Source organism: Bos grunniens, chromosome 22 (assembly GCF_055505025.1).
Source record: "Bos grunniens cultivar Pamir isolate PY7600 chromosome 22, Bosgru_T2T1.0, whole genome shotgun sequence".
Classification (NCBI taxonomy): Eukaryota; Metazoa; Chordata; class Mammalia; order Artiodactyla; family Bovidae; genus Bos; species Bos grunniens.
In genome coordinates, this window is record NC_141186.1 from 21,255,134 (window position 1) to 21,268,468 (window position 13,335).

General features: G+C 41.0%; 1 protein-coding gene across 45 annotated transcripts in view; it reads right to left on the bottom strand.

Annotated features, from left to right (window-relative positions):
• Window positions 1-13,335, bottom strand: part of LOC147348197 (uncharacterized) — a 544,560-nt gene that overhangs the window by 336,364 nt on the left and 194,861 nt on the right. For 4 of the 45 annotated variants that reach the window (XR_015151182.1, XR_015151193.1, XR_015151177.1 and 1 more), the window contains exon 5: window positions 6,351-6,483. The exons of 37 other annotated variants lie outside the window; for them this stretch is intronic. The gene's annotated coding sequence lies outside the window, so the exon portion shown is untranslated. Of the gene's footprint in view, window positions 1-3,720; window positions 3,911-6,135; window positions 6,255-6,350; window positions 6,484-13,335 lie in introns of those variants that run through there. 4 more of the 45 variants (XR_015151184.1, XR_015151180.1, XR_015151199.1 and 1 more) reach the window with 3 other exon arrangements.

The window sequence follows — 13,335 nt, forward strand, 5'->3', positions numbered from 1 at the left end:
ATGTTGCAGACCTTCAAAGATGAGAACACGACCCTGTGTGCTAACTGTTGTACAGTACTACCGTACTTTTCAAGGTATTATGCTGTCAGATTAAAAATGTTTTCCTTACTTTTATGTGTGTGTGTGTTTTATGTATGTATTATTTGCATGAAAAGTATTAGAAACCTGTTACAGAATGGACATGAGTTTGAGCAAACTCCAGGAGGTAGTGAAAGGCAGAGAAGTCTAGAGTGCTGTAGTCCCTGGGGTCGCAGAGTCAGACGTGACTGAGCGACTGAACAGCAACAATACAACAGTACTACATAGCCCACTGTGTTAGTTGAGTAGCTAAGCTAACTTTGTTGGACTTACTGACAAATCGGACTTAAGAACACACTCTCAGAATAGAACTTGTTTGCACATAGTTGCATGAGAAATCAGCTCTGAAGAGTCAGCATCATCATGGTGCTCTAGTGAAGACCTACACTAGTGGTTGCTGTAACATTATGTAACAAAAGATCCCACTTTTTAGGGCCGGGAAAGTCCCCCACCGGGGAAGTGACCCTTAGGTTAAGGATAAATAGGTACCCCCTGGGCAGAGAATGGAAGAGAACAGGATTCCAGGGAAAGGTTACAGAATGGGCAAAAGTGGTGAAGCTGGAATAAATAGGGAGTATCTAGGACTCTGAAGGAATTTCAGTGAGGTGGAAGCACAGAGAAAGTGGAAGACAGGCAGGGAATTAGGTATCAGAGAAGGTTCATTATTTGTCAACTGATCAGTATGAACGCATTCAGCTCCTACCATGTACAAATTCCTGTGCTGAATCTTGGTAGAGAGTTAGCGAAACTTGAAGCAATGTATTCATTCAGTGTGGCTTTGGGCTTTCTTCCTTTCTTCCTTATCTTCGTGATCAATCTTCCACTGACTCTGACTCAGTGTATTTTGGGCCTATGTATGAACACTGTTCCTTTCCCCCAAAGCTTTGATATCCTGGGATAAAAGGAGTCAATTCTTGGGGCTTTCCTGGTGTGCAGTGCTAAAGAATCCACCTGCCAAAGCAGGAGACATGGGTTTGACCCCTGATCCGGGAAGATCCCACATGCCTCAGACCAGCTAAGCCCGTGTACCACAAGTATTGAGCCTGTGATCTAGAGCCTGGGAGTTGCAAGTACTGAGCCCACATGCCACAGCCACTGAAGCCTGCTCGCCCTAGAGCCCATGCTCCGCAACAAGAGAAGCCACAGCAGTGAGAAGCCCACGCACCGCAACTAGACGGGAGGCCCCACTCGCCGCAATTTGAGAAAAGTCCATGCAGCAACAAAGACCCAGCACAACTGAAAATAAATAAATAAAGTTTTTAAAAAAGGAATCCGTTCTCTATGGAAATCAGACTTCTCTGTGCTGTCACAATTTTTATAGAAGCCGTATGATTTCATAAAAACAAACAACAACAAAAAAAACTTTGAGGCATATCACCTAAGAATATGGTATGATTATTAATACCATATTTTTCTCTATTTACCCTCATTGTTAGTCTTGAGGTGATAAAAACATCTTATGTATAGAGTGCTTTATGTAGCATTTTTGTACAGTATTTTTTTCTTTGACTTGAACCAGACAGTCAACTTGGGGAGGCATTATTATAGGTGGGGAAACAAATTTAACAAGCTCATATATTTTCCCCGAAGACAATGTTAGTTAGTATGAAAAAAAAAAAGAAAGAAAGAAAAATAAGATTAGAACGTTCTCTCAGCCCTGTAGTCTTTCTGTTTATAAAGGCGTTACTCAAAAAGGTGATCCACACAACATCCGGTTAAAATACAGATTCCAGAGTCTTGTCCCAGAGCTATCACTTCAAAAATCTCCAGAGCCCTTTAGGTTACCAAAGTGGAAATACGGAGGGGAAGGGAATAAATTAGGGGTTTGGGATTAACATAGAGCCTCCCTGATAGCTCAGTTGTTAAAGAATCCGCCTGCAGTGTGGCTCAGACAGTAAAGCGTCTGCCTACAATGCAGGAGACCAGGGTCCAATCCCTGGGTCATGAAGATCCCCTGGAGAAGGAAATGGCTACCCTCTCCAGTACTCTTGCCTGGAAAATCCCGTGGGTGGAGGAGCCTGGTAGGCAACAGTCCATGGGGTCGCAGAGTCAGACATGACTGAGCGACTTCACTTTCTTTGCAGTGCAGGAAGATATCAGTTCAATTCTTGGGTCGGGAAGATCTGTTGGAGAAGGGATAGGCTACCCACTTCCGTATACTTGGGCTTCTCTTGTGGCTCAGCTGGTAAAGAATCCGCCTGCAATGCAGGAGACCTGGGTTCGATCCCTGGGTTGGGATGATTCCCTGGAGAACGGATTAACCTACTCACAGTACTATATACAAAATAGATAACCAACAAGGACCTACTGTAGAGCACAGGGAACTCTACACAGTATTCTGCAATAACCTATCTGGGCAAAGACTCTCAAAAAAAATGAATATATGGTTAACTGAAACACTATGCTGTCCACTTAAAACTAATGCAATATTATACATCCAGTCTACTCGAATAAAAATTTTTAATGTAATAAATACTATTCTTAAGTTTGAAGACAAAAACTAGAAATAAGTTTACAACAGGAAGTGAGCTTGCCTCCTTCAAGATGATCCCCACCTATAAGCCAGCGCCACTGGCCCAGAATATGCCAAACATCCATCCTCCTGACAGGGCTGTCTCTGTTCACTACTGGACAAGTCTCACCCTCTTCTTAGCAATCGTCTCTTTATACTGTATTATATGTATTGGGTTTTCTGGTTACAAGAGTAAAATCTGGTCACTGAAGAACATATGTAGCTGAAGTGCTATACAAACAGCTCTACCACTCCCAAAATAACCATTATACCTGGTGTTGGTTTATTTTCTTTCACACTCTTTTGTCCGTGCATACAAATGCATTTTTACACAATTAGGATGGACTTACTGATCATTTGATATCCTAATTTTTTCACTCAGTATGATATTGTATTTTCCAACTCATCACACATACTTAAAATTATTATTTGGAGGGCTCATCATTTACCAACTCATATTGAGAGTCTACTGAACTCCCATCATGTGTAAACCCTTGAGAGTTAAAGACATAGGAAATTCAGATCATAATTTATAAAAATTTTTAAAGGATTAGGTTAAAAAAATCCCTTAATCTCCCAGAACATATTTCCTAATATCTATAAAATAATACCATCTCAACAGGGTGTGAGAGAATTGAGACAATTCTCTCATATATGTGAAATGTTTGAGACAATTCTCTCATATATGTGAAATGCTTAGCATTTAGTATGTAAAAAGTAAGTAGTGGTTTCCTTAAAGAAGTATACATGTGGAAAAATCATGACTACTAGGAAATAGACATTAAAATGGACATTTACTAGGACAGGAAAGAATGTGAGAAGGGAGAGTTTACTACAGAGTGGAAGCTTGCTACTCCAAGTGTGCTTCATGGTCCGGAAGCGGTCCCATCTCCTGGGAGCTTGTTAGATGTGCAGGACTTCCAGCCCTGGCCCCATACTAAGTCAGAATTTATATTTTAACAATATTGCTGGGTGATATGTATGCCGATTAACATTTGAGGAGCACTGAAGCTAGACAGATTCTTGGTGATTGGCAAAAATGAGACATGCTGGGAGAAGATCAGGGCAAAAGGGCATTCCATGGTTGGGAAGAGCAGAGAAAAGGAGGCTCAAAGCCAAAATACTGAAATGTTCTTAGCAGGTACTTTATTTAAAGCAATGGGTTGTTTGGGAGTGCAGTAAAAGATGAAGCTGGACTTATAAACCAGGATCATGTTACCCATGGTCTCAGATTCTAGACGTTTTGCCCTTATCTCTCCTCTGGTCTCATATCTTCACAACTCTCCCTCGCAAGTTCCTTTTTTCAATATAGCTACAATCCTATAAACATACAAATTTTAAAGTGTGAGAAGCTGACCAGCTGGAACGGAAATGGAAAATGTATATTCCAGGCTCCACTCCCCAACCTCTTTAAGGATAAATGAGTGAGTGAAAGTTGCTCAGTTGTGTCAGGCTCTTTGCGACCCAATGGGCCGTAGCCCACCAGGCTCCTCAGTCTACAGAATTCTTCAGGCAACAATACTGGAGTGGGTTGCCATTTCCTCCTCCAGAAGATCTTTCCGACCCAGGGATCAAACCCAGCTCTCCTGCATTGTAGGCAGGCTCTTTACCATCTCCAAGGGTGGGGACCTAAAACTGAAAGTTTGAGGACCACTATTATTATCCACCATCTATCATAAGGATATTCTTTACATGGTAGCCACAATTCAAAAAAAAAGCCTGTTATACAGAGTGAAATCAGAAAGAGAGAAATATCATATATTAACACATATATATGGAATCTAGAAAAATGGTATTGATGAACCTATTTGCAGGGCAGGAATAGAGATGCAAACATAGAAACAGACTGTGAACACAGCAGGGGAAGGAGAGGGTAGGATGAGTTGAGAGAGTACCATTGAAACATATACATCACCACATGCAAAATAGACAGCTAATGGGAAGTTGCTGTTTCACACAAGGAGTTCAGCGAGGTACTCTGTGACAACCTAGAGGGATGGGATATGGTAAGGGGTAGGTTCAAGAGGGAGGAGACATATGTATACTTATGGCTGATTCACACTGTTGTATGGCAGAAGCCAACACAACATTGTAAAGCAATTATCCTCCAATTAAAAATAAATTTAAAAACACAAAGAATCTCTTTGGAATTCCACTCCCTAACTTTAAAAGAAGCACTAGGAATTCCATCCATATGCATTCCTTAAAAATAAAGATCATTATCTATTTTCTCTGTATCCCTAATACCAAAGGCAGAGACTGGGTGTTCAACAAGCTTTTGTTTAATGGATAAATGCATGAATGAACCAATGACTAAGGCAATAATTTCAGAGAGAACTGAAGAAAACAATGATGCATGTAAGTTACAGTTACATTTTCATAATAAAAGTAATGAGCAATAAAATTAACTGTACTCATGTTCACAAAGAATAAAACTCAAAATTACCTACCACTAACTTCTCTTGGAAAAAAAAAGACTGACTTAAAATTGACCAATATCCAACCAATAAAGGCTTCTTAGAAAATGAAACCTTTCCACTATGGATGAAAAAATATTGTTTTGTAAACAGTAGTTTACAGAAGATTCATAGCTTGGGGAATGCTGGAAATCCTCTGTAAAGTATGGCATGCATATAAATGAGATATTAACCAAGTTTAGAGTTGGGGCTCAGTGCAGAACTGTCGGAGTTCATCAACATGCCATTCTCCCTACCATTCAAGGAAAAAGAAAAGAATTACTGATGTTATTGGGAGTTTTCTCAAATAATCATCTCATAAATTAACAAATATGCAGCAGGTGAAAATTCAAAGAATTTCGTATGTGTTAGAGTAATGAACAGGCTTCCCTAGTGGCTCAGACAGTAAAGAATCCACTTGCAATGTGGGAGACCTGGGTTCGATTCCTGAGTTGAGAAGATCCCCTGGAGGAGGGCATGGCAACCCACTCCAGTATTCTTGCCTGGAGAATCCCCATGGACAGAGGAGCCTGACAGGCTATATAGCCCATGGGGTTGCAAAGAGTCAGACACAACTGAGCAACTAAGCACAGCACAGCACAGAGTAATGGACAAGATAAGGGAGAAAACATTTCTTTACATTAGCAATGATGTATAGAACAAAAGGGAACTCAAGTCACCATATTGAAATAGGTCACTTCAAGTGTTGATTATTAAGCAGTCTCAACACCCCATTTAAGCAAATGGGAGCCTACGTGAGACCAGTCTCTGGCCATATGTGTCAGGATGCTTAGCTTTGCCAAATCAAGAAAGATCCAACTCAAACTGCTCAAGCAACAACAAAAATGAAACCAGGAAAATAACTGACATTTCTGAAAATTGCAGGTTTCTTCTCTTTATGCAAACCTTTTTTTTTTTTTTTCAAGTAATGGTGAAACATTTCTTTCTTCCTCTGACTGTGCTGGGTCTTAGTTGTGGCAGGTGGGATATAGTTTCCCAACCAAGTATCAGGCCTGGGCCCCCTGCATTGAAAGCATGGAGTCTCAGCCACTAGACCACCAGGGAAGTCCCTTCTGGCCCTATACAAACCTTGGCTCAAGCGCCAATGTCCTCAAACCCAGTTCCGGGTCCTATTCTGTGACTGCCCTCCATCTTGGCTTAACTCTCAGGCTCCACGTGGTACTGAGATGACTCCCAATAGCTGAAAACTGCCAAAGTGTCCAAGGTTCAAATCCAGCAAGACATGAGATTTTCCTCCCAGTAACGCCTGAATTAAACAACATTGCCCATTGTGAACTAATTACCAGGGTGAGAGTAGGGTGAAATGATACCGTGTCCTGTGCTCACACCCGGATGAAGCACTGTCACCACAGAGATTCAGTCCTCTCCGATGGCAGGCTCACAGCTTCTACCTCTGGCATCCAGAGTAGAGCCCACCTGAAAGTCAAGGACCAAAAACAGGGATGAAAAGAGTTTCCCAAAGAAAATTCTAGGTTTCATCATCAAGGAGGAGGAAATGGATTCTGGGCAGGTGAAGAGAGCAAATACCCTGCTGTTGCTCAGTTGCAAAGTTGTGCCTGACTCTTTGGGACCCCATGGACTGTAGCCCGCCAGGCTCCTCTGTCCATGTAATTTCTCAGGCAAGAATACTGAGGTGGTTGCCAATTACTCATACAGGGGGTCTTCCCAAACCAGGGATCAAACCCTTGACTCCTGCATCTCCTGCATTGGCAAGTAGATTCTTTATCACTGAGCCATGTGGGAAGCCTGAGCAACTACAAACTAAAATGGTATTCAAGTGACAGCTTTATAGGCCATATTTGACAATAGTTACCCCAAGGCGTTATATTTGGTGTTGGTGGTTGAAGGATGAGACAAAGTGGTTGTCTTTTGTGGAATTATAGAACATCATTCTCTACTGAGAAATCTGTATGCAAGTCAAGAAGCAACAGTTAGAATTGGACATGGAACAACAGACTGGTTCCAAACTGAGAAAGGACTACGTCAAGGCTGTATATTGTCACCTTGCTTATTTAATCCATATACAGAGTACATCATGTGAAATTCTGAGCAGGATGAAGCACAAGTTGGAATCAAGATTGCCAGGAGAGATATCAATAACCTCAGATACACAGATGACACCACCCTTAGGGCAGAAAGCAAAGAACTAAAGAGCCTCTTGATGAAAGTGAAAGAGGAGAGTGCAAAAGTTGGCTTAAAACTCAACATTAAGAAAACTAAGATCATGACATTCAGTCCCATCAATTCATGGCAAATAGATGGGGAAACAATGGAAAGAGTGACAGACTTTATTTGGGGGGCTCCAAAATCACTGCAGATGGTGACTGCAGTCATGAAATTAAAAGATACTTGCTCCTTGGAAGAAAAGCTATGACCAACCTAGACAGCATATTCAAAAGCAGAGACGTTACTTTGCCAACCAAGGTCCATCTAGTCAAAGCTATGGTTTTTCCAGTAGTCATGTATGGATGTGAGAGTTGAACTATAAAGAAATCTGAGCACTGAAGAATTGATGTTTTTGAACTGTGGTGTTGGAAAAGACTCTTGAGAGTCCCTTGGACTGCAAGGAGATCCAACCAGTCCATCCTAAAGGAAATCACTCCTGAATATTCATTGGAGGGACTGATGCTAAAGCTGAAACTTCAACACTTTGGCCCCTGATGCAAAGAATTGCCTCATTTGAAAAGACCCTGATGCTGGGTAAGATCGAAGGCAGGAAGAGAAAGGGATGACAGAGAATGAGATGGTTGAATGGCATCACCAACTTGATGGATGTGAGTTTGAGTAAGCTCCTGGAGTTGGTGATAAACAGGGAAGCCTGGCGTGCTGCAGTCCATGGGGTTGCAAAGAGCTGGACACAACTGAGTGACTGAACTGAACTGAAGTGAACTGATTCTGTACTGCCTAAAATTCCTGAATAGTCAGGACAAACTGAAACACAGCAATGGGTCTCACAAACGTCAAGACGTGGCCTCAGTTTCTCTCATTGTTCTCCAAATTCCTACTCTACAGTCTGCAACACTCAACTTCCTCTTCCTTGAAAGCATTCCCATCTCTCCTGTTCTTGTGCAAATCCTGTTTTTTTGCCTGACTTGCCTCGCCGATCTGTCTGCTCCAAACCCCTCATACACTCCACACATCTGCTGGGATAAATCTGAACCATCACTTGACCCTCCCTACTCAAGAAAGCCTAAATTGAAGGGTGAATGGAATGGATTGGGAGATTGGGACTGACACATATACATTATCGACACCTTGCATAAAATAGGTAACTAATGAGAACATAGGCTGTAGCACAGGAAACCCGGTGCTCGGTGGCGACCTGCATGGGAAGGAAATCCAAAAACAAGGGGGTGTATGGATATGCGTATGGGTATGGATATGGATATGGATAGCTGATGCACTTTGCTTGCAGCAGAAACTAACAACACTATGTAAAGCAATTACAGTCCAATAAAAATTAACTTTTAAAAAAGGAAACCTAAGTTTATGGTCATCTCTGCTATTTTCTCCCATAATGTCTAGAGCTTCACATTTAATACCTCTGATCCCAAAGGAAAATAAAGCTCCAGAGGAAAGTATTATGTGCTCAGGAAATATTCATAGATGGATGGATGAGCAGATGGGTAGATGCATGGATCAAAGTTTAAAAAAAATAAATTGAAATATTCTAGCTCTACTAACTGATACATGCATCTATAATATTTATATGTAAGTTATATATTTCCTGAATTCAGCATTTATTCAAGGTCAATTCTGCACCTGCTATGGTCTGAGGCACTGGAGATACATCAGGGAAAGCAGATAAAAACAGTGTAAGGACAGACAATAATCATAAATAAGCAAAGGATCTAACATGTTAGAAGGTAGTAAGTTCTTTAGGAAACATCCAGCAACTTTAAAGAAGTTGAGAAATGCTAGGATGGCAAATAGAGTTTTTAACAGAATGGGCACAGCAGATGTTCACTGAGGAGGTGACATCTGAGCAAAGATACCAGGGAGGGGAGAGCAGAGCTGTGCAAATACCAACAGGGCTACAGGCAGAGGCACAGCCAGGGCAAGGGCCCTGAGGTGAGCACAAGCCTGGCTCAACACAGGCTTCAGTTGACCTGAATCACAACCATTTTATCACCATGAAGAACAAAAACTACTTTCAACTAATTCCCAAAGATCATTTTTTAAAGTTTTTTTTTTTTTAAGATTTCTTTGATGTGGACCATTTTTAGTCTTTACTAAATTTGCAACAATACTGCTTCTGCTTTGTATATCTGGTTTCTTCGTTTCAAGCCATGTGGGATCTTAGCTCCCCAACCAGGGATCGAACCGACACCCCCTGCATTGGAAGGCAAAGTCTTAACCACTGGACCACCAGGAATTATTCATTTTTACCTATTTTTAATTATTTAATTTGGAAATATCACAGGTATTTTTTAGCACAGTAGGCAGACTTTATAACTCAAGAACTTTTTTTAATCAGCCAAAAACTTAAGAAAACAGGAAAAAGAAAAAAAACAAAAACATTTTTACCCAGTGTGTACTGACATAAAAATGTTCATTTGCATTAACTTTATTCATGTGACAATTTAAAGGGCATCCCTTCATCATTCAAAGAGGAAAATGCCTACTAAAATGTAGGAAAATTATGTAACAGCTATGTGAGTTTCTTTTTATTACTGTTTTAATAACTGTAAACTTCAACAGGTACCAACAATTATATTAATATTACTATTAATGCCTGTTTTTTTTTCATTAGGAGTTGAGAAATCTCTAAACAGCTACCTTGAATATTTTGTTTTATCCCTGGTAATGATAAGCTTTCATATTTGCCTTCTTCCCATCTGGTTTGCTTCAAAAGAATTATAAAGAAAAGAGTATAACAAATTTAATTACATGAGCCATGTTTCTAAGATGGATACCCTGTTAATGGGAATGCATCCAGGCTCCTCTATTCCCAAACTTGCTTAACAGTTGTTTACAAAATAAGCCTCTTCCTGTGTTCTAAACTTCCTGCAATGGGTCCACTGATTCTGAGCAAAGCCATCCCTTGGGCTTCCCTGATGTCTCAGCAGTAAAGAATCCACCTGCAGTGCAGGAGATGTGGGTTCCATCCCTGCGTTGGGAAGATTCCCTGGAGGAGGGCATGGCAATGCACTCCAGTATTCTGGACTGGAGAATTCCATGGACAGAGGAGACTGGCAGGCTACAGTACATGGGGTTGCAGAGTGGGACACGACTGAAGCGACTTAGCACACGTGCACAAAAACATCTCTTATAAAGACCGAAAGAACATGTCCAACAGCAACAACAGTAATAATAAGCTTGCAGGTACTGATGCTTACCCTGTGCTAGGCACTGTCAATTATTCCATCTAATCATCACAACATTCCTGATAAAGGATGTACTGTTTTTATTCTCACTAGACAGATACATAATCCCCAGAAGTTACTCTCTAGATGGCAGGAGCCCTATGGCACCAGGGGATCTCACTCTCTTGACCATTATGGATTAAACTTGGCTAAGTATGCAATCAAAGCAGGATTGGCCAGACTGTCTCTCCTAGGAGGGATGATGGAATTAGTGTCTGCAATTGCCTGAAACCTCCTGTAACCTGGAGACAGAGAAGCAGGGGAAGACTCTTCCTAAGAGAGTAAAATGAAGCAGAGATGGGAGAGTGTGCAAGAGAAAGGGGCTTCCCTGGTGGTACTAGTGGTGAAGAATCCATCTGACAATGTAGGAGACATAAGAGATGCCAGTTCGATCCCTGGGTTGGGAAGATCCCCTGGAGGAGGGCATGGCAACCCATTCCAGTATTCTTGCCTGGAGAATCCCATGGACAGAGGAGCCTGGAGGGCTACAGTCCATAGGATTGCAGAGTCAGACATGACTGAAGTGACCTAGCATGCATGTATACAAAGAGAAAAGAGAAATACTTGCTTTGGTTGTTGATGGCTTTCTGGTACCTGTTTCCATTCTCTCCTGAGGCCTGACCACCGCTCCTGGGCTCAGGATCTGTACACCACATGGATTAAGCTAGGGGTCCCCAAAGTCTTTGGCACCAGGGACTGGTTTCAAGAAGACAATTTTTCCAAGGACCAGGGTTGGGGAGGGGATGGTTTCAGGATGATTCAGATGCATTATGTTTATTGTGCACTTTATTTCTATTACTATTATGTCAGCTCTACTTCATATCATCAGGCATTAGATCCTGGACATGATCTCTCATATCCAAGTCATTACTCAGCATGAACTCTGCACCCAATAGGGTACATCAACACAGCACTCTAATAAAAATCCCCTTCAAATCTGATTGTTCTTGTTCAGTTGCTAAGTTGTATCTGACTGCAACCCCATTGGCCAGGCTTCCCTGTCCTCCACCATCTCCCAGAGTTTTCTCAAACTTGTGTCCATTGAATCAGTGGTGCCATCCAACCATCTCATTCTCTGTCACCCTCTCCTGCCCTCAGTCTTTCTCAGCATCAGGGTCATTTCCAATGAGTTGACTCTTCCCATCAGGTGGCCTGTTTTGGAACTTCAGCTTCAGCATCAGTCCTTCCAATAAGTATCCAGGGTTGATTTCCTTTAGGCTTGACTGGTTTGATCTCCTTGCTGTCCAAGGGACTATCAAGAGTCTGCTCCAACACCACAACTCAAAAGCATCAATTCTTCAGCACTCAGCCTTCCTTATGGTCCAGTCTCACATCTGTACATGACTACTGGAAAAACCATAGCTTTGACTATATGGAACTTTGTCAGCAAAGTGATGTCGCTGCTTTTCAGTAAGATGTCTAGGTTTGTCAAATCTGACATTCAAGGGATTATGTTCTTTCAACACCTTTTCCAAAATCTAATACCAAAAACAGTTTTCTCACCTTTCATACACAAATGCTTCTTTAGTCCTTACCATGCACAGACACACTTCATTACTTTGCTTTCATTGCCTGCTATAGTTTTCCTCTGTAACACGTATCACAACTATAATAAAGTAATTGTATACAATTCATTTATTTCTCATCTGTCTCCCCTGCTAGACTATTAATTCCATGAGGGTAGATTGAGTATGTCTAAAGTAATAACTGGCATAGAAATTTTTAATCAAATAATTAATCCTCTTTCCCTTCCCTTTATCCCCATTTACAGGAGCTCAGAGAGAGTAAGAAAGCTGCAAGTGCTTACATAACTAGGACAGAGCAAAACAGTGTAGAAATCCAGCTCTTTCTAAAAGTGTTTTATTTTTCCACCGCTTTCAGCATCCCCCCAGAAATGTCCATGTGGCTTTTAAATTACATAAAATTCCCCTTGCCAACAGCTGTAATATTTCAGTAGCCATTTAAGGATGTTCAACTTAACATAATATTTTTGCCAATAAAAGCAGCATTGCAAAATAATCACATTTATTTTCACATCCAAAATAAAATCCCACTATGTTAATACCTAAAGATACAGAGCAAGAATTAGGTATATTACAAACCACCTCCAGGGCACAGGTTATCCTGAAACATCTTTGAAAATCCCCTTTTAAAATTGGAATAGTTAAGGACATATTCAAACTAGTTTCTAAATATGCCTCAAAGAAAGACCAACAGGTGGCCTCCCTGTGGCTCAGTCTAAAGAATCTGCCAGCAATGTGGGAGACCTGGGTTTAATCCCAGATTGGGAAGATACCCAGGAGAAGGAAATGGCAACCCACTCCAGTATTCTTGCATGGAGAATTCTGTAACAGAGGAGCCTGATGGGTTATAGTCCATAGGGTTGTACAACTGAGCAACTAACATTCATTGATTCAAGGCCAACAGGGTATTTTCCTTAAAATCCCATGTTGTTAAGACATTCAACCCCTTCTCTCAACTTCTAGTATTTTAGGTTGTTTTTGGAGCCTGATGTGGTAGATAAAGGAAATGGGGAAACTGAAAGGACTTGGACAGAGTGAATGGTAGGAATTTTTTAAAGAAAACATCCTAAAAGATCTTGCATGACCTGCCAGTGTTCCAAAACTGGCAACCTACAAGACAGACAGAAATAGGATCTAGGCTAGTACATTGACTTAAAATTAAAATATATACCTAATATTTACACAGAGCTGATTTGAAATAAAAGTTCTGATTTCTTGCTGCATTTGAAAAAAGTCTGAGTTCTCTTTAGATGGGACTCTTGCCCTCAAACTTGCTTGATTCTTTTCCAGACTTCACTCACTTATAAAATCAGCTGGATGACGTATAATTTGATTTTGATCCCTCCAGTCTGAACTGACAACTCTATTCTCATATTCAC